Here is a 20104-nt window from a genome sequence, read left to right as displayed (position 1 = left end):
AAGAAAAAAAAGAAACTCTGGTAGCTGTTATGGATGGAAAAGATGAGACACTTGCCAGGTAAAGGTTCCAGCTATCATCAACAGCATGAGGTGAGATGTGTAAAGGGGGCTGCAGTGTGGGCAGCTTGTCTTTACCATTAAAGGGCAGTGGGTACAGTCTGTCCTTTGCTCAGAGACATTAGATTTGGCAGTTTGAAAACACACTGCCAGATCAAGCTACACTAAGAACAATGAAAACAACAGGGCAGTGGAATAGACAAGATTCAGAGAAATGTTTCTTTATAATTTTTTAAAAGCTAATTGCAATAGTTTACTGTCTACAAGCAGATGTAGACACACATTTTGTCAGTACTAAGTAGTTCTTGAGGATCTAGGTACTGGACATCTATAGACAAAGTGGTGTTATGTAGTAATTTAGTAATTTATGACAATATGTAATTAAAAGGTCTTGTTTAAAATAAATCTTAATAAGACATATTTGTGTGCACATATTAAAATTTGATTCAACCAAAGAGATTTTAAAAATCTAGGAATAATCTACCTCTGCTTGACCAGTATCATTCTGTTGGTGACTGCCCCCCAACTTGGGCATATCAGGAATACAGCATGCACTCTACCAGGCCATTATGAAAATTCATTAAGATTTGATGTTAAAGATATGATATTCCTTCTATTGATTTATTGCCTGAGGCAAATTACAACCCTGTTCTGAGTGCCAGTCTACTGATCTTGTGAAAGGAGAAGTTAAGGCTGAGAGTCAGGGTTGGGAATTCTTCAGGAGTGGATTTAGGTGGAAAGCACACTTGTGAAACTGTGGCCTTTCTGCTGCTTCCCTCGTGGATGCTCTGTTTCACATGTGCAGAGGATGGGGCTGTCTTAGCACAGCTCTTTGCAGATGCACGTAATGGCTACATCTGCTGCTGAATTCACCCTCAAAGGTGTTCTTTATGTAACCACATCAGATCTGACCAGCATAGTACTGACCCTGTTTCATGCAGAACAGAAAAGGAACAGAAAGGTGATCTCTGCTTGACTCTGGCAGAAATCCAAAGCACAAAGTTTACTTTTGGTTCAATAGAGATGTGTCCAGAAGAGCAAATGGAGACTTGCTCTGTTTTTGTGGTAGGAGTTGCTGTAGGTCACCTTTTAAGTCCTCCTGAGGCCCATCATTTCCATGCTACTGTAGTGGCACTGGTCTGGTGACTTGTTTCAGGCTGAAACTTACAGCAATCTCACTCGATTAGTCTGCAGCCCTGTGCACTTAGCACTGATTTTTTACTCACTGCTCTAGCTGATTTTTTGTTAATTATCAGTCCCATGACATTTGTAATTTCCCAACTAAATTCCATGGGCTGCTGCACGTGCTTGCAGAATTATTGTCATCCTACGTCACTTTCTCCTGAGAATTTCTTTTGAAGATCCTTGGCAGCTACAGCACCACTGCTGATAGTTTCAGTGGGATTCCTCAACAAGAAACATCTATTTTTCATTACATCTGTTAAATGTATATCCAAACATACCTGTCTGTTGAGCATCTCAGAGGGGACCTATGCAGTTCAATTCTGCCTTCCCCTCACTTCCAGCACTCTGCACAGGTGTATTTCTGAGCTCAGTCTGTTTCATGATTAAGACATGGGGTTGATCTGGAAAATGTGTGACTTCTGAAGAAAATGTGAGTTTAATGGGTGGTGCTTAGCCAGGCCAGAAACTCAGATTACAGTTCTGGCACCGGCTGTACGCAGAGCACTGGGCTTTGAGTTTCCCAGGGGATGATACGGTAATGGATGATGTATTGATAGCACATCACCAGACTGTCCACTGGCACACACTGCTGTATTTCTACCCAGTTAGTTCTTGTCCACTAACAGTTGTGGGGATATAATGGCTGTTGTATATGGAAGGTGTGTGTATAGGCCTGCCTGCCCATATGAAAAACAATTTGATTTTTTTACCCTCCTGATATCGTTCTTTATTTAACAGCTCTTTTATGGTATGTATCACAAACACTTAAATCATGCCAAAATTACCTTAAAACAGCCTATTTGATTACAGATAAACAGGGATCCTAAAATGCTATGATTTGGCAGGGTAATTGTATGGCAACACAGAGGGAATCTTGGCTGGTTTTGTGAAAAGCAGTAAGCAAGCACATGCTGATTCCTGCCAAACACCGCAGAGCTATGTGCAGGCTTCCAGGGTCAGAAGAGCTGCTCTCACACCTACTTGCCAGAGCAGCTTCACAGCTTCCCCATCAGCATGGAAAAGGTAACACAGGTGTAGGCCCCAAAGCCAGTCTCCACCCTGAATATTAACAGAAAAAGCCTGTCATATGAGATGTTTACAAGTTAAGTTCCCTTGTATGAACAACTTCTCTCCCTGAGGAGGCTGATTCCATCTCTACCTCCCAGTTCTGCTTTGCAGACTTGAAACTTTTGCTGTGGTACACTCCTCCCCCAGTTTGGTACACATCTTACACCATGAGGCATCAGAGCAATGTGTTTGTTGTACCAGAGCCACTGCCCTGGGGCAAGGAGAACAGATGGCAGGTGGCTGGGGTACACCTGGAGTTGTTTGCAGACAGTGTGTTTTTCCCAATCAATCCCTAACTAAGTGCATGCACTGTCATTCAAAAACACTGGATGTTTACACAAAGATCAGGGCTTGGGAGAGGCAGTGGATTTGCAAGGGTTTTGTAGGACTAGCAAGTGTAGAAGCTCTTCCCCTGCTGTGCACCAGAATGCTTCCCTCAGTTCTGCTGAACTGTTTTACATTTACTGGAAAGAAAGAAGGAGCCGGGGGGTCCTGCAGAACAGACAAGCCTGGGTGGATCCAGCCCTCTTAAGGACTGTATTTGCCCCTTGAGATGTGAAGCATTTTCCTTATAAAAGCCAGGACATCAGTTTGATGCCTCTGCTTCCCCTGGTCTCAACCAGCCCCTTTCTCCCCCCCAGACCATGGCTGCTTTTGTGGTCCACTCCCAAGCCCTCTACCGAACCAGTGTTTGGAGGGAGGGCTTATATAGCACTTGCTGCAAACATGGACCAATGGTGATTTTTGGTGATTTTCCCCTTTGTATGAGCTCCAGTCAAGCTAGGCATTTTCTCCTCTTTTCTTCTCTTACATTTACACTGTGAGGGACTTTAGACCATAGCAATGAAAGAGCAACATCAATTGGCATGAGAAAGAAGTCAGGAGTTTACAGTGAAAAAAGAAATAAAGAATAAATCTGCTGTGACTGGAGACTGTTTCCTTCTCCCCTTATCAAACCACAAATGGGAAAACCCCAGACACAGCTCACTTTTGTTTATTTCTCTTACTTTTGCAAATGTTTGACAGCATGGCTTTTAGGAAGGAGGGAGTGTATGAATGAATCCTGAAACTTGCCTTTGCCCTGTTATCATACCAGCAGGAGCATAGCTGTGAGAAGGGTATGGTGGAATGAGCCTGGAGCAGGGATCCTTTCAAGCCCATATAGAGCAGAAAGAGCCTTCATCAGTGCCTCTCCACGTGGAAAAGGGATTGTATTCCAGGTTTGTCTTCACTGCCACAGCTGCAGTCTCCCCAGGGAACAATAGGAACATTTACCAAAATAAGGAAAGCAGTTTTGCCAAACTCAGAAAGCTGTTGGGTTGGTTGTTTTTTGGAAGGGAAAGCTCTGTACAAGCTGTCCATGAACTCAAAGAACAAGGTGGCAAGTGGGTTCCTGGAAACAGGCCACATTTATAGATGCCTTCGGAAGGCAGCTCTGATTTCCTACCACTCTCTGTTGTGGGATGCATAGACATGGTTCAGGGTTTGATCACAGAAAAGAGGTCAGACAGACCTTTGAATCAGATCAGTCTCTGCTTCCTACCTGTAACAATTCAGAACAAGAACCATCAACCCAGCCAGTGCTGAACTCCTACAGGTTTAGTCAGGTAGAGTCTGGACTCGTGCTAAACCTGCCTTTGGAAAGTGAAACACAGTGTCAGTTTTTCCCAGCTGTGTTCAGCTGATTTCTATCCTAAATTAGATATCAAGGTTAGATTGCAGTGTGGGTTAGATTGCACCACCCTTCTACACACTGTGCTACTATTGCATGGGAAAAAGTTACAAATCAAAAATAACTCTATAAATACAGCACAGGGTGTATTCTATGCCCTTCCCCTGACACCATTTCGGTTGCATTTGCTTTGCAGTAAGGTTTGTTTATTCTTTCATGGGTGCTTCCCCCAAGACTAAGTTGGCAGATCTAAAGATTTTTACTCATCCTCAGGTGACTGGGTCCAGTGGATGCTTTTTCAGTTGTGGAGGGCAGGTGCATATGGGCCATTTTTCCAAAGGGTCTGTGCTGCTGTTTGGCTGTGTCTGCATTCAGCTTGCAGACACAAGCTGAATGCACACAGTATCTCTGTGGCACTTGGAAATTACTCATTCCTTTGGTTCCCTAAGGTGACTAGCCCAAAGGAATCAGGCAATTGAAGTTGTCTGTTGTTTCTGACTGAGCAGAGGCAGATCTAAACTTTTGCTTACTTACATGAAAATAGTAGAGAACATGTGTAATTCAGTCTGAAATCTGTTCTTTTCAAAATTTCTGGTTGAAGATACTCAAACAATATTGAAAAGTGATATGCTTACTTTTTTTGTTACTCCACCAGGTTTTTCACTTAATTTGCTTCTTTATGTTCTTCATTTGCAAATCAGAAAATGAGATAGGACTTTTTGCCAAGCTCATTTGCTGTCAAGGACTGATTATTCTTCCTACTGAATACAGAGTGGTGCGAATCTTGATTTTGCTTTTCAGGGTTAACACGAATGTTTTCTTTTAGATTTTTTTTTTAAATGTAGGCCTGTATATCTCTTGTTTCTGCACCTTCTGTTTTGCATTGAATTTCAGCATTAAAATTATCTCAGATCTCAAAAGGTGAATTAAGGGAAACAAAAAAGAACCTGGATTTGATATTGAATTCTAACTTGCATGTGATTTTTCAGGCATAAGTCATCTCACTTTCACATTAAATACAATCTGTAGACTGGCACTGGCCCAGGGGCCAGTCTGGAATAAGACCAAGAAAACCTGGCCGAAATGTAATTTGGGGTTTCATTGTACGTGTGTCCTGTTGATACAAAAACTAGAAAAGAAAAGCAGGCTCAGCAATGCAAGACCTTACCACTGCCCTGGCTCCAGGCATTGCAAGTGCCATGAACACAGCTGTTACCATAGGTGCCCAGGAGAAACAACCAGAAGTAGTTGGATTTTGCCCATCATTTCTCTCCAGCTGGCTTGTTCTGAGCCCCAGGGGTTTGATGGGAACATCCCCAAAGTCTTCATCATTTTTTTGCTCTTGTGAGTTTGTCATTCCTGTGTTGTCACCTGCTTCCTAAGTAATAAGTACAACTGCCAGTAACCAAGTCCTCAACACCACTAAATTCACCAAGAATAGGAACTTTTATGAGCGCACATCCAGATTCCATTCTCTGGGCAAAAGCAGTGTCAGGCAAAGCAAATCTTTCCAGGGACAATACAGCTGAACTCCCCTGAGCACATTTGACCCCATGCTTCGAAAGGATTATTTGTTATCATGTGCTGTCCGTGTCCTTACACATCCACACACTGCAAAATAAAATGTTCTGTGAAGTTTTGGCCACCCATCAAAATCAAGATGATAAATTTGAAACAAACATCTCCATATTAGCCGGTGATTGCCATATTGTTGCTACTAGCAACAGCCACCCCGTTAGTGTTTTAAATAAACACTCCACTTCTGTACTGCTATCCCATTTTAAAGCATGACTACCTTATGAGGATTTCTGAGAGCAAATGCTTCTCATGGCACGGGCTCTGCCTCCTGCTGCAGAGCATCACGAGGTCTCTGGGAGGAAGGGACGTGCAGGGAGTGGAGGTGCCCACAGGGCAGGCCAGGCTGGCCTCTGGCACCAGCTCCAGCCAGCACAACTGGAGGGCACTGAGGGCTGCCACACCCAGAGCCAGGGCAGCCCGATCCTCACCTTCACATTTGCAAAAGCACAGTGACGCTTCCAGGACAGGAAAAAGGGAGAAATTCCCACCCTGCAGGGCAAGAAAGAGCTGGGATCTCCCCTTGGGAGAGTGGGGTCAGAGGAAGACAAAAAGCTTTTGAGTTCAGCTGTTTGACCCATAGCTGGAGAGGACCCAGCTTGAAGGTCAGGCTGTTCCCTTCAGGCCTGCGTTCCTACAAAGTCAGCCATTAATTTATGCTGCTGACATGCAAACCAGGTGCTGTTACACTGCTTTTACTCATTCTGCCTGTGTGTGCGTGCTCTGGACCCTGCATTTGCTTTCAGTCCTGCAGTCACTGCACAGGGATGACAGTAAGGAGTATGTAGAGAAGATACACTGCATGCCACAATGTCCATTTCCCTGTTCAGTGATGGTGGAGGCTTGAAAGGAAGAATTTGTTCTCCATTTTCTCTTCCTTTTAAAGGTTTGTTTGTGCTTTGTTTGAGCTTTACCTTTTCTCCCACTTAGCAGAGGATGTTTCTTTGGGATTTTTTTTCTCTGAAAGCAGTACCTGCATGTGTTCGTACAGTCACAAACTGCTTTAATGAGAAATAGCAAGAAATTCTGTGAGGGGAGGATATAGCTATAACCAGGCCAAATGCTACAGTTACAAAACCATTGCTCAGGTCTGAAAAGAAATGTCTGTCTTCACTCTCAGAACAAGTTGAGAAGAAATGCTCTGAATTTTACCAGATCTATTGATCAGTTACTTGTTAAGAAAAGATCAGATACCCCAGAAGTACCTCAAGAAGGGTCTTTTCAGAGAGAGATTGAATCCTCTTTCCTTTAGGCAACAGAAGATCTCAAAATGCTAAGCAAAAAAAGCAGTTCAGCAACTGCTCTAACATTTGTGTAAGCCAGAGACCATATTTGCTACAGAATCTTAGTTCTGCTTGTGCAACACTGTGAACTGATCTTTTCCTTCCTTAATTAAACTTAGTATTCAGAGAATAAACATGAACACTCATTATCCTGTAAGTTATGCCAAACTGAAGATGATGGTACATGTGTCAGGCAGTTCTTCTTCCATTTAGAATGTGGCAGGGCAAAGTGGCTATCATTGCATTATACAAAAATTTCCAGAGTTTATCTTTCAAATTTAACCTCTTGGAATCATTACATTACCACCTCCAGTGCTATATGCAGCAAAACAATGTTTGAAGATGCAACATATTATAGTAATTGACACCTGTCTGGGCTGTTTTAGAAGAGCTGGATTGCTGGAAGAGGAGTTTGCAAGGCCTTTCTTATGTCCCAGTGGTTGTTCCTCCTCCCTCCTCCCTGGTTCTATTTGCTTCCAGAACCAAATATTCCCATAGTTTTCTTTGGTTGAGAGTGTGCTGCAATGTAAACCTGTCATAACTGTGAGACTGACATGAATAAACAATGCAGATAATATTTTTATTCTGGCCTTAAAGGAACAGTCCTAATGAACGTCAAAAGCATGGAAAAAGTCATTACTTCAACAAAATGGAACATGCTTACTCAGCACTCAGTAATCAACCCATAAATGAAAACAAGCTATAACACAGTAATCCCCCTATTAGGGAATTTTCAGACTAACCAAAGACTGTAATTGCATCTTTGTGTTGGATTTTGTGGGTGAACTCTGGGAGATGCTTCAGTTTGCCCTTTGATTTCCCATGCAACATCTGAAAGGTAGCCTGCCTTCTTGCTGCTTCAGTTTCTTATTAATAATGTGCTGAAAATAAAAGGTCACTGCACTGCATAAGGTGCTTTGATATCTTTTGGTGAAAACTGGTACATATAGGAGAAGCCTATAAATAGTTCAGCAGCTATTGCCTCTCCTGCCTCCTATGCACTACACAGTAAAGAGAAGACATTAATTTTCACCCTCCTGGCAAACCTTTGACAAATGAAAGCACGTTTTGAAGTGCATCACCCATGAGAAAAAGACTTTTTTTTCTGGGCATTCTGGGCATTATTTGTTGGGACAAGAGGTTGTCCCTCCAAGGTCTTTTCAGTTCTATTTGCCACATCAGAATGTAGCAGTCACTTTCTGGCCATGTCACATACACATTTATTTTAAGCATGAAGCTTATCGTCAGGATAATATATGAAAATGTGACAACATGTTATCATGTGCCAATGAAATAAACATCCAATATGGTGACTGAACCAGCCATTTTATCTAGATTGTGTAACTAGAATCATTCTGAGCATGAACTCCCCTCTCTTTGCCTGGCCTCTGGCAAGGGATCTGACATGGGGTCTCCATCATGATCATAGCAGAGGCTATGCTCTCATCATCAGGCTGATAGTGGAAATGGTGTCACCTGATGTCTTCATGTTCTATGAGGAATTGCTTCCCTCAATGCAAGCTTGGGAAGAGCTGCATGGCACTGAAGTAATTGCAACTAATTTGTATCTTCAAGCTCCTAAGAAGGTCCTGTCTTATATATTCACCATAGAAGAAGTGCTGAAGGTAAGAGGTAGCTGCAAATTCCATAAACTTCATATTTAATCTTCAAAAAATCACTGGGACGGTGACTGGATGGATATATGTATGGAGGTTGACTACTTGCTCTGTATCCCAATGACAAGCCAGTGAACACTCCTTTCCACCACTGTGACACCATCTGTGTGAATGTTGAGACGTTTGGTATGCCAAAGTAGTTGATTCAGTTCATCATGTTGCTGAACAGTGCACAGACAAGTGCTTAGCTGAACATGCTGGGCTGGAGGATGAACTAAATACTTTTGGTTCCAAAGCAGAAATCTCTGCTTTATCTTTATAATTAGTAGGTTTGTCCCTTTCCTCTACTCTTATAATGAACCAATGAAAATCATTGCATTTGGGCTAATGTATCACTTCAGAGTTTGAAATTCTGCTCTTTCATTTTCAGTACACTAGAGTACCTGGTCGAGAGAACAAGGCCCGTTTTATACCCCACAGATTGCTTATTTTTAAGAGCAGGGGAAGAATCCAATAACAAATGGGAACAATATCCTCTCTTTGGTCAACCAGTGTTTTTTTTCTTAGCTTACCTTAGAGAAATTTGGATGTGGTTTGACCACTGTTATGTGTAGATCAGGTGATTTTAATGAAAATAAGAAACACATGCCTGTGTTTTCCAGTTTAGTTTCTAAATGCTGGATGATGTTGAACTTACTAAAAAAAAAAAGTTTCACCAGCTTGAAAGTAGTTGCCTAATTTCTTATACAGAGATAATTCATTAAAAGGAAATTGCAGCCAGACACTGGTTGTTCTCCTCTCTTCCTTCTCTTTTTTATTCTTTACAATTGCTTAGCAGATCCAAGTTTTAGTTCCTCAAAACTCAGTTTTTGTTTGTTCTCTTTTTCTCAATGTGCCAGATGCCACAGGTCTTGCAGAATGAATTTTCCCGCCAAAACTGCCTTCTCTCACAGTGGTTTGTGTGGCTGTTTCTCTACTCGTGTAGGAATAACCAAAGAGGGCCCCATTCCTACAGCCTGATTCTCCAGGCATCCCAGGTATAAAATACCACCATTTTGTTTAGGTGGTGTTCAGAATTAAACAGGGATAAGTTTCCACAGAAAATGGGAAAAAATCCCAGGCCTCTGTTTTTGGATTGTGGCTGTATGGGAGAGCACTTATAAAAGCCTGCTGTCATGAAATAGTCTATTATTTTTAGTAAAACTTCTGTTCTCAAAATGGGGAATTTCCATTAGGAACCACAGAATGGGGGTTTCACAATGATACACATGTCTGAGTGCTCTGCTTTGTATGGTATGGGTATCATCCTAGTCCCTGTTCCTTGGAAGAGAAGAGGGTATGGAAACAGCATGTGCCCACTGGTGGGATTTTATCTCCTTTGCCACAGCTTTTGCACCATCTCAGTGGGAGCAGGCTGGAGCTGGCCTTGGTGGCTGTGGGAATCCTTGTGCTGGGAATTTACCACTGAGGGTTCTGGTGAGGAAGTGGAGCCAAAGACCAGATCCTCAAAGCTACTTAGGGACCTATTGCCTTTTTAATCACCCACGGAGCTGAGAATCCAACTGCCTTGGCAAATTTTGGATGAGGTTAATGTCAGGGAGAGGTCAGGCAGGATCCAGCAGCATGAGGTATTACTCCTTGCAGTTTGCTTTTCTTCATGACTACTATGCACTAAGCATGGCTGAGATAAAACTAACCTGCATTTAGGCAGTGCTACCCATTTGATCCTTTTTATTTTCAGTACCAGTGAAAGGTACAGGGAGTCTACCTGATGCAGCCCCCAAATCACCTCTATAGAAAATAGATGGTAAAAACATATAACCATGACCTAGACTGCATCAGATAATACAGAGGGTGGATTTAATATCAGGGTGCTTGCCTGGAATTCTAGGTCTGGGACACAGAGAGAAAAGGGATGTGGCTCAGCATCTAGGTTTTGATTTGAGCTGTCACAGAAATATGGCACAAAAACATCACAAAGCTGAGATTCAGAGATGAATTGTTTTAAATAATGCTTTCAGTCAATGACTCGTCTCAAAAAAAATGAGTATGATTCAAAGATCTAGTTCCAGCCAAAATCTTATGAATGAAGAGATTTCATTGTGTCCCTAGAGGAGCTGTTCTGAATGAACTCTGCCTTGGACTAACTTATGGGGCCACAGTGAGAGATTCCTTTAGTGCAATATCCTTTACTGTAAGTGGGCACTGAATCACTGATATCCTTTGGCACATCCTCCCCATGGTAGCATGTGTATAAGCCTTTAACAGGATTTTGGCATGCTAATGATCTTGTGCACAGGCAGGAACCGTTCCTTCTCCACAAACCTTGCATTAAAAAAAGGATTCACGTGACCCCAGAAAAATGAGGAAGGTATCATTTTCTTTCATGAACAGTGTTAAAATGCAAAGTGTAAAGTACAAATGCCATTAAAATCTTGCAGGAATTCAGAAGGTGTTGGGATCTTCCCATGTAATACACAACAATAACAGAAGGGTAGAGAAAACCAAGAACCTGTCCTAGTGTATAGTCTGATTATGGGTGGTGGCACTTGCTGGGTTTATGCCTCCTGACCAAGCAGAAAACAGGCAAAAAAGGAGTGAGAGCAGAGGCAGATCAGCAGATGGGACTGCACATGTCAGCAAGGACCTCCTGTGAAGGCTACATAATAGCAGGTGCCAGTGAGAGGATGTTCCGGCCCACTGTGCACTCAAAAAGTAATCACTGGTGACATTTCTTCACATCATCCTCCTCCTCAGAGAGGAACTGGCAGGTTCTGAGAGGTTTGTGTGTGGGAGGCTGATAAAACTACAAGTGGGGTCTGCTTCCATGCAATGAACTAACAAGGAAGCAGGGACAAAACAGTCCCTTTAATCTAACCAGTTATAATAACTTTTAGGCTTGCAATATACAAGAGAATACAGAAAGGTAAGAGTTTGCCCAGGTTTGCCTTGCTGAGACTGGGGGTTTTGCCCATTTGTCTCATTAAGGCTGCTAGGGACTCCTGAGAGCAAAGGTTTAAGCATTCAGAATGATACAAAGTGAGGGCCATAGAAAGCCTTCCACCAGGGCCATGGCAGCTGATCTGCTGAGTAACTGTCTCAGAGGCACATCAGACGGATCTTCTCTGCAAACCTGTTTCACGTGACGAACAGCATCATAAGATCTGTGACAGCTGGTCGGTCTCTTGCCTCAACACCTAGTGGCTTGTTGTGCAAGCATGAAAGTTTTCTACAACTCAGATGCAAACCTGAAAGGTTTCTACAACTCAGATACACTCAACTTCTTTTTAATGAGCTCTTGACTTTGTTGCCAGTTAAGTGACATAGCCTGACTTGTGTTTTTCTCTTGAAAGCAACTGTGTGCATTTTGTTGTTTGAGAAATTTGCTGATCATTCCCATGACCAGAATTCTCTGTTTTGCGGGACATGCTGGTCATCATTGCCTCACTGGGTCTTCCCCCAGTGCTGAGATGATCATTGCCTCTATCAGCCTCTCAGCAGCTGACTGACTTAGGTTTGTGATTACAAACCACAATACATTTGAAAAAGTCAGAAAAAGGTTTCAGATTATTTGGTAACACAGAGAAGAATGGTTGTCACAATCATGCCTCACTAACTAGCCTTCAGTCTGCCCAAAACAAGGCAAAAATTCTCTTGGACCCCTGGGAAACAGTTATTTGTCAATACCACCTGTGGGTGACTTCAAGCTATTTTTTTTTTCACATTTTTCTCTTAGGGGAATTCAACCTGTCACAGATTACTTCCTTTGTAGACCTTCAGAAACTCAAAAAACACACACACTAACACCTGTATCCATCAGCATAAATACAAATAACTCTTCTGTGACATAACACTGGCGCTTATCTAGGTTGCACTTTAAATATGCTGAACATCATTTATCAGTCCAAGTCACTGGGGCACATTCTGTGTCTGGCCATGTTCCTGAGTGTCCTGTCAGATGAAAGCCTCATTTGATTGCAATGTTAGAACAGCACCACCTCTGCCATCCTCCCCACTTCCAGGACAAAAGACAGATGGAGAATATGGGTTTTGCAAGGCAAGGTGAGAAAAACATGACCCGAGGTAGCTTCATTCTTCTCCAGATCTCCCCAGATCCTGGCTGGTCCCCAGGACCCCTGCCAGTCAGCTCACAGACGTCTCCATGATTTTTCCTTGCTTTGCAGTATGAGGCATCATCAGAGGCAGAGCAAAAGTGATCAAACAAACAAATCTTCTTTTCAGAGTAGAAAACTTAACCTTTTGCAAATATTTTCTAACCTGGAAGATGGTGAAGCCAGACTCCCAACCCCAGGGCAAGGAGGAAGGTCAGGGAGCTCTAACTGGTTCTCAAGACACAAGCTGCCATCAGCCTGTGTACTCTGTGCTGGGAAGTGCAGACAGTGCTCCCAGCCTTAGGAAGGTTTTCCATAGCTATCAGACAACACTGGATGCACAGCAACTGTAATAGACAACATCCTGGCCACTGCTCTGAGATGATGGTATTCTAAATTATCCCAAAATGACCAGGAAAACTTGCATTTTGAGGAGGCTGGCCAGAGTATCTCTGAGTATTATTACCTTTACTTCCTGATAAAAGTGCACTTTTAAGCAAAAAACTAACTGGATCAATCCCAACAAATGCAGACATCCATATAGACAGGTAGGCAGCATTAGTGTGCTTACATGATTCTGTCACTTCTACTTGGGGGGAAAAATAGAGACATCCTGGGCAGATTTGCAGACTACATTTATAATTCACATCAATAATAGCTCTGAGCCATACAGTGTCCATTTCAGGGGACTACCCTGCCCTTTCTCTGTGCTGACTGTGTTGAGGTGTCTGCAGAGCAAATCCCCAGGCAACGCCTAATCTGAAGCTTCTTCATTGCAGTCTGATCCTCAGGGCTGTGGTTTTCTGAACAGCTAAACACAGTCTCCTTACATTGTCTTTAAAATATACTCAAGGATGGGGAAGCCCAAAAAGTCTGAGTTACAGAAGCATTCAGTAAGAATGGTATATCCTGTGAATGAGACTAGCATTTGTATTCGCTCTGGAGGCTTTAGTAGCATCCTTCTACTTCCTGATTTTAAAAACAACGTAGGGAACTTCCTTTCTTGGGTTATTTTGGAACTTCTGCTTGTAGTTGTGATTGAAACCAAGACCTGTGAAGATGTGTGGTGGTGGTAAGCCCCTACTGATGACCACAGCAAACCTCCACACCCAAATGCTCAGCAGCTCATAGAAGACTTGAACACAGTTGAGTTTTCAGCTTGGGTCATTCTGTTGGAGAAAACTAGTGTATATAAAAACATGAGAATGTAGGAAATTAGCAGGCTAGCTCATTCTCCTGAACCACCTAATTCAGATTTCTATCTCTAATGGCAAATGATGCTACTTGTTTCAGAAATAGTTGCAGATCTTATACCTTTATAAGAAGGTTTTTCTTCCAAGTCTCTAGTTTATTAATTATATACACTCTTGAGAAAAGCATATAGGAGTAGGCTGATTTAGTTTTTTATTTAATTAAAGACTGTTTTCCTATAAAAAGTTGGAATAATAGTACACTGGTAACAATTCCAGTTTTACCAGTACATCACCCTATGAGCAGAAGAGCAGAAAGTTCAAAAGGAAGATTGCTGGTAGGGAGTCAGAGCATTTTTCTGGGCACCTTCTACCCTCCAAAGTAGAATCACTTTACAAATTTTTGTCTAATCCATGCAAACTGTCCCACATATGCTGCCCTTTTGCATTATGTCTTGGCAGTGGGACTGTGAGCTTGAGGCCCTGGAAGGGAGAAGAGCCTTTTTGTGCCAGAGGCTCTACTTTTCACACCACTCTGTTCTCTCTACCCAAAAAGATCCTTACCTTGGTTGTTCTCTGTAAAGCAGCATACAGTCATGTTAAAGAATGAGGACATTCACTAAGTGAATTAATGTGTTCTTTTATTGCATTAGTCTTTTCATGCAACAAAAGCAAGATGAAAAATGCTTGAATCAGCCTACACTCAAAATTCTTAGTTTAATTACTCTATTTCTCCCTCAAAGGCACCTTTAAATGATACTTTTTTGTGCTGTCTGCTAACAAAAGTAGATGAAAACATTTTCATTAAAGGCACAGTCTTTCTTCTTTGAGTGTCAGCTGGGTTGCCATTCACTTTCCTCAGCCACCTGAGAAGCAGCCAGTAAAAAGCCCTATCAGGAAAAAAAATAAATGGGAAAAAACCCCCACCACCAAACAAACTCCAAAGAACTAGGAAAGATTGCCACTCTTTCTTATGCTTCTCAGAAAAACAAAACAAAACAACCCAAAACAAAAAACAAACAAACCCCAAAACAAAAACAAAAAGAAAACAAGCAAACAAACAAAACCAAAAAAAACCAAAACACAGACCTATACCATGGCATCACAAAAGTGGCATTGCAAATTGATTTTAGGAATTCTACCTTTGGGTGCCTTCTAGGGAAATTTCTCATGGGAAGTGCATCTGATACAGTAATACGATAACTGAACAATAACTGAAACTTTTTTAATTACTCTAAACAATGGAAATGAAAAACTACATCTGAACTGGCTTTAAGAAGAAATTAATAAGAATGCATTTATGTCTTTCTGTTCTTTTTCAGTCATCTCTCTCTGATAAGTCACTTCTCAGCAGACATGAATAGCATTGATGGGAAGCAGAAGATGCTCTTTGTCCATTAGTATGACAAATACTGCAATTGAGGCTGAATCAGAAGATGCAGCCTTTGCTAGTTCCCACCCTTCAGACTGATAAATTAATTCATCCTCTGACTAATTTAAGAAGTGTGGGCTTTACAAAGAAGTACCATCTTGTTAGAATGTAGGAGGAAAGTAAAAAGTCAGTGAAGTGCAGTGGCCTGACTGGCCTGTGCGTGGGCTGGATGTTTTGCCTGTGAGAAGAGAAAGGGTGTTCAGGGGTCTTTGGAGTTTAAGACTGTAGCAGCAAGTCTTTCAGAAAAGCTGGTGTATTTTCTTCCCCAAAAATTTAGAGCTTAGGCTGACAATTTTAGCCAAGGAAAGCATCTTTCTAAGAACCAAAACAAATTCTTTGAGAGCTGGAGAATGATCAAGGTCCCTTTCTCCAATACTGACAGGAAAAGGAAAATTAGTCTGATTTGTAGTGGTACTTTTCTAAATATGCATCACAATTATCTGGGCAGGAGGATGCCATCATTTTTACTACATGTATGAGCCACACAGAGTTTAGATGCATGCATGCAGAACAGTTAGAGTTAAAAAAAACCCCAATATCTGACCAAAAAACAAACAGCAGGTGCCAGGAATATCATACTTCATAACCTATTCTGTGCCTGCTGGGGTACAGAAAACTTTTCCTTCTGTTACTACAAAGGAGCTGTCCTGGTCCACTGGGCAAAAGCTTTGCTAAGAGTTACTAGTCTGATTGATTTACACACTAGATTGCAATGCATCCAGCTGGCACCTGTTTACAGTGGCAGCATTTTCTGAGCAATGGTCTACCATGTCCTAGATTCCTGATGATTTTTTTTGAGAGGATAAAAAACTAAGACCATTGTTCCTTTCAGGGTGCCTGCTCTCCTCCATTTTCTTCTTTCCTGTGAAGCTTACAAAAAAACAAGAGCTGGGACACTGAAATTAGCACTTTACCCAGCAAATGGGTTAGAGAAACATTTATGATATGTGAAGCAGATGAGATGCATTTAAATGTTGAACTTAATATTTTTTGTGCTGTGGACTTCCCTGGAGTTATGCTAGTAGCCCCACTCACATTAAGACTGTTCAGGGAAATTCCTTTTCTGCCTTCAGTGCCTTCCTGAATGATTATATTTCAAAATGTCTTCAAATTAAAGAGAGATTCTGGCTCTCTCATTTCCATTTGTTTCAAAGGATCTGCTCATTAGATAGCATCTGAACCAGAGACTGTATTACCAGGGTTTAAGTGGAGAAATTGAACCAGAAAAGTAGAGCTGGAGAAGAAGGAAAGCTGCCCATGGCTGAACTCCAGTGGGGAAGAGCAGCGGATATCAATGATTTCCTCAAGGTGAGCACATATTTTATGCAAGTTGCTCTTCTGAAGTGAAAGCTTGTGCCCTTCATGTATATCAAGAAACATCAGATGGCTGATTTGAAACTCATTGATGAATGCTTAAGTGCTAGGTTCATCAAAAAGTTGTCAAGCACTGGAACAGGCTGCCCAGGGAGGTGGTGCAGTCCCTATCCCTGGAGGTAATTAAAAGATGTGTAGATGGGGCACCTGGGGACATGGTTTTGTGGTGGGCTTGGCAGTATCAGGCTAAGGGTTGGACTCAATGATCTTAGAGGTATTTTCCAGCCTCAATGATTCTATGATTCTACAGTCAACTGACTGTTGTGTTAAGAAAGAGTTACTGTGTCAGTATGTAATGTATATATAGAAAGGCTGGGTTTATGGTCCGAGGGTGGGCACGCTTGATTGACTCTGCTGTTGTTGATCTCACCATCAGCATGATTATTATTGACCTTGCTTATTATAGCACAGGGCCTGGGGCTCAGCCAAATCAGAGCATCTCAGGTGACACAGGGACCAGGTTTCTGCCTGGCACAGCAGGTACCTGAGGTCTGTGCAAGGAGAAGGTTCCCAGCTTTTCAAATGAAGAACCTGCTACTGGTTCCCTGGGAAATGTTTTTAAAACCTAAGCATAACAGCCTGGAGAGCTGTGTCCTAATCAGGCTCTCTGAAGTTAGGATGTGGGCAGATCCCCTGGGGGCAGTGACATGCCCATTAGCAGGTCCAGGTTGATGAGCCAGGTGCTGTAGACAAAACTGCAACTGCTTGACTGTGCTGCTACCCCCAGCCACCTATCCATATGTAAGCCTCCAGCAGGGCCAAATTGGTACATTTGCTGAAGAAAAATAGGTGAGGTTTGTCTCTTCACAAAATGGAGGGAAGATTGAAACTGTTTTAAAAATGACTTCTGCATCATGAAAAATTTAACTGAACATAAAATTCTTTCACTGAAAAAAAATAGCATTTCTTCAGCTGAACACCAGCTATTCAAAATGTGAGACAACTTCTTACACTTCTTCCAATCTCAGGACCAAAGTTCCCAGCAGCCTGCCAAAAATAAGATTTTGAGCAGCTGTTCTTGAGAAATCAAGCTCCTTTCAAGTTTCTTCTTCAAGCCAGCTCCAAAAATACATGTTTGATTAGCTTGGTGTGGGTCAGAAGTGGAGTTGCAGATTTAACCAGCTCACGGGTGGTTGGCTCAGCCAGGCTCCAAGCAGAGACTGACTTTCACTTTCAGTTTGGCTTTGAGCTCACTCGTGCAGAAGGTAAACTTTGAGAAATCCCCAAACACAAAGCCCAGCCACAGTGCTACAATTAGTCAAGTGTAGGATTTTCCCATTGTCTGTTTATAACTGACTACAAGGTGTCTTGGGGTTTTTTGTTATTTCCCAAGAAACACTTTAAATGGGGGGTTTCAGCGATTATTTTTAGATATATAAAAGAAGAAAATATAAGATGTAAGAAAATCTATTTTACTTGATATTTGTGAGACATAATCAGTAGAGTTACTGCTATTAGCAAAGAGGAGATGGTGTCTCATTGCTGGGTTTCTGGGAAGCTGTGATCCAAGGGAACCATGGGTCAAAACTTAAAATTGTGGAAAACCTGGCTGGCTGACTGGCTGTAGTTAAATATTCCTGCTTGCCTGAGAAAGTAAGGAATTTTCTCTAGATGCATCTTGAATGGGTTTTGTCCCTTTAGATGCTTATTCTTTTGCCATCCTGCAACCAGACCTTGATTTTTGCAATGAAGCTCTGGAAGTGACACATCAGAGTCATGTTCTGAGCTGGAAGAAGGGCCAAGGCTGATATCTGGCCTAGGTCTTACAGAACTGTGTGAACAACACTTTGAAGAGGTTGGTGAAAACTATGCTTAGGTGAGGACTGCAGGATGAGGAAATATCTATCAGAAGAAACACATTCTTCTTTTTTCCTTAGGAAAACAGGTAACATGAACACATAGGTTTATCCATAAGGCCAGGAAATAGTTCATTAAATCATCTAGTCTGGCTGCATGTCCACTGGAATTTCATCTGGTTAGTCTTGGAGCCTACCCAGCCATCAATGTGTGATTTACTGTGATTCAAACTTTCACAATGGCTTATTGACAGCATGGTTATTTTCACATTTTATTTTTCCCAGTTTGCACAGCTCCCTCTTCTCCTAATACCAATTTCACCTACTTCCAAGAGCCCCATCTTGCAGTTATTTCCGCTACAATAACACATCTACACATAACCAAAGTCATTTTCTGATCTTCCTTTTACTATGTTACCCGGGCTGATATTCTACAGATTTGTTCTGCAGGCCTTTCTCAAACTCTTCAACAGTTTTTACAGAATCTTTCTACAGTTTCATCAAGTTTTCAAAACCTTTAAAAAACTCAGTCACCAATGTGTCAGACATCCTTCAGCCCCACTGTTTCAAACACTTTTCTAATTTAATCCCCTTACGTCTCCTAATTGCTTTATATATACCCAAAGGCCACATCGAGCTTTGAGTAAATAAAAGCTTCCTTACAAGTGGTTGTCTGAGTAATAAATACCTGAAAGATGCTTTAAAACTGTTCCAGTTTCCATCATCCAGCTTAATTAAAGCAAGATATGGACCATGGACACCCAGAGGATAAAAGAGCTATGTTATTCCTTAGGAAAGCTGAGGCCAGGTGCCATGGGCCATGCAGACACTGGTGACAGGTCTGTCCAGAGATGCTGTGGACCTTTGGCTGCAGGAGAGGTGGAGACAGCTTTCCCAGGACTCTGGGGATGCCAGGATCCCCAGAAACTTTACACCTGCAGTCTCAAGGAAACCCTAATTCACACCCTAGCAGAATAATGTTGATAAAACTCCTGTATACAGATACAGAGTGTAGAGATTGACTCACAGAGTAGACAAGTCCTTTTGACTAAGAGCATTTTTAAGGGCTTGCACACAATGGGTGCATAGTGAGGACAGGATTAAGGCATCCTCCTGGATGAGTTCTGTGGGATCAGACAGTACAAGAACTTAGAAATACAATAGTTGATTATATATATATTCTGTTTATACTGTTTACTAGGAAATTATACTGTTTGCTAGGAAATAGATGCAATGAGTTTGGCAAAAATCCCTCCTCCTAGCCAGAGGTGGGCAACTCAGAGAGACTCCATTTTGCCATTAAAGTAAGTGGAATGTTGCTTTTATGGCTGTGAGAGATTTAAAATTAAATAGCCCACCCACTGATGTATGAGTGTTGCATGGGAAGCACCAAGTCATACTTTATCCTCCCCGGGAGCTCCTCAAATCCTTGGCTTTTCACTGGATGCTTGAAATCTAAGCAACTGCTATTTTTTTCATGTGCCAAAACCAGCAGCATTTCCTCAGGCCACACTTTTATGGAATGAATTCATTTCCATGCCCACGTCTCTTCTGTTATTAATCCACCAATATAGGTGGAGCAGTGGAACTCCTGTAACTGCACCCCAGCCCTGGTTCCTTCAGTGCCTGGGTTTCAATAGGTCTAATTGTAGGCTGGGGGCCTGCCACTTAGTTTTCCAGTAGGGGACAGTAGGAAGTGACTGCTGCCTGGGATGAAAGAAGAGAAGAGAATGGGGTTTGAGAC

The sequence above is a fragment of the Fringilla coelebs genome (assembly GCF_963513975.1).
Source record: "Fringilla coelebs genome assembly, chromosome: 3".
Lineage (NCBI taxonomy): Eukaryota > Metazoa > Chordata > Aves > Passeriformes > Fringillidae > Fringilla > Fringilla coelebs.
Note: the sequence above shows the minus strand (reverse complement) of the source record.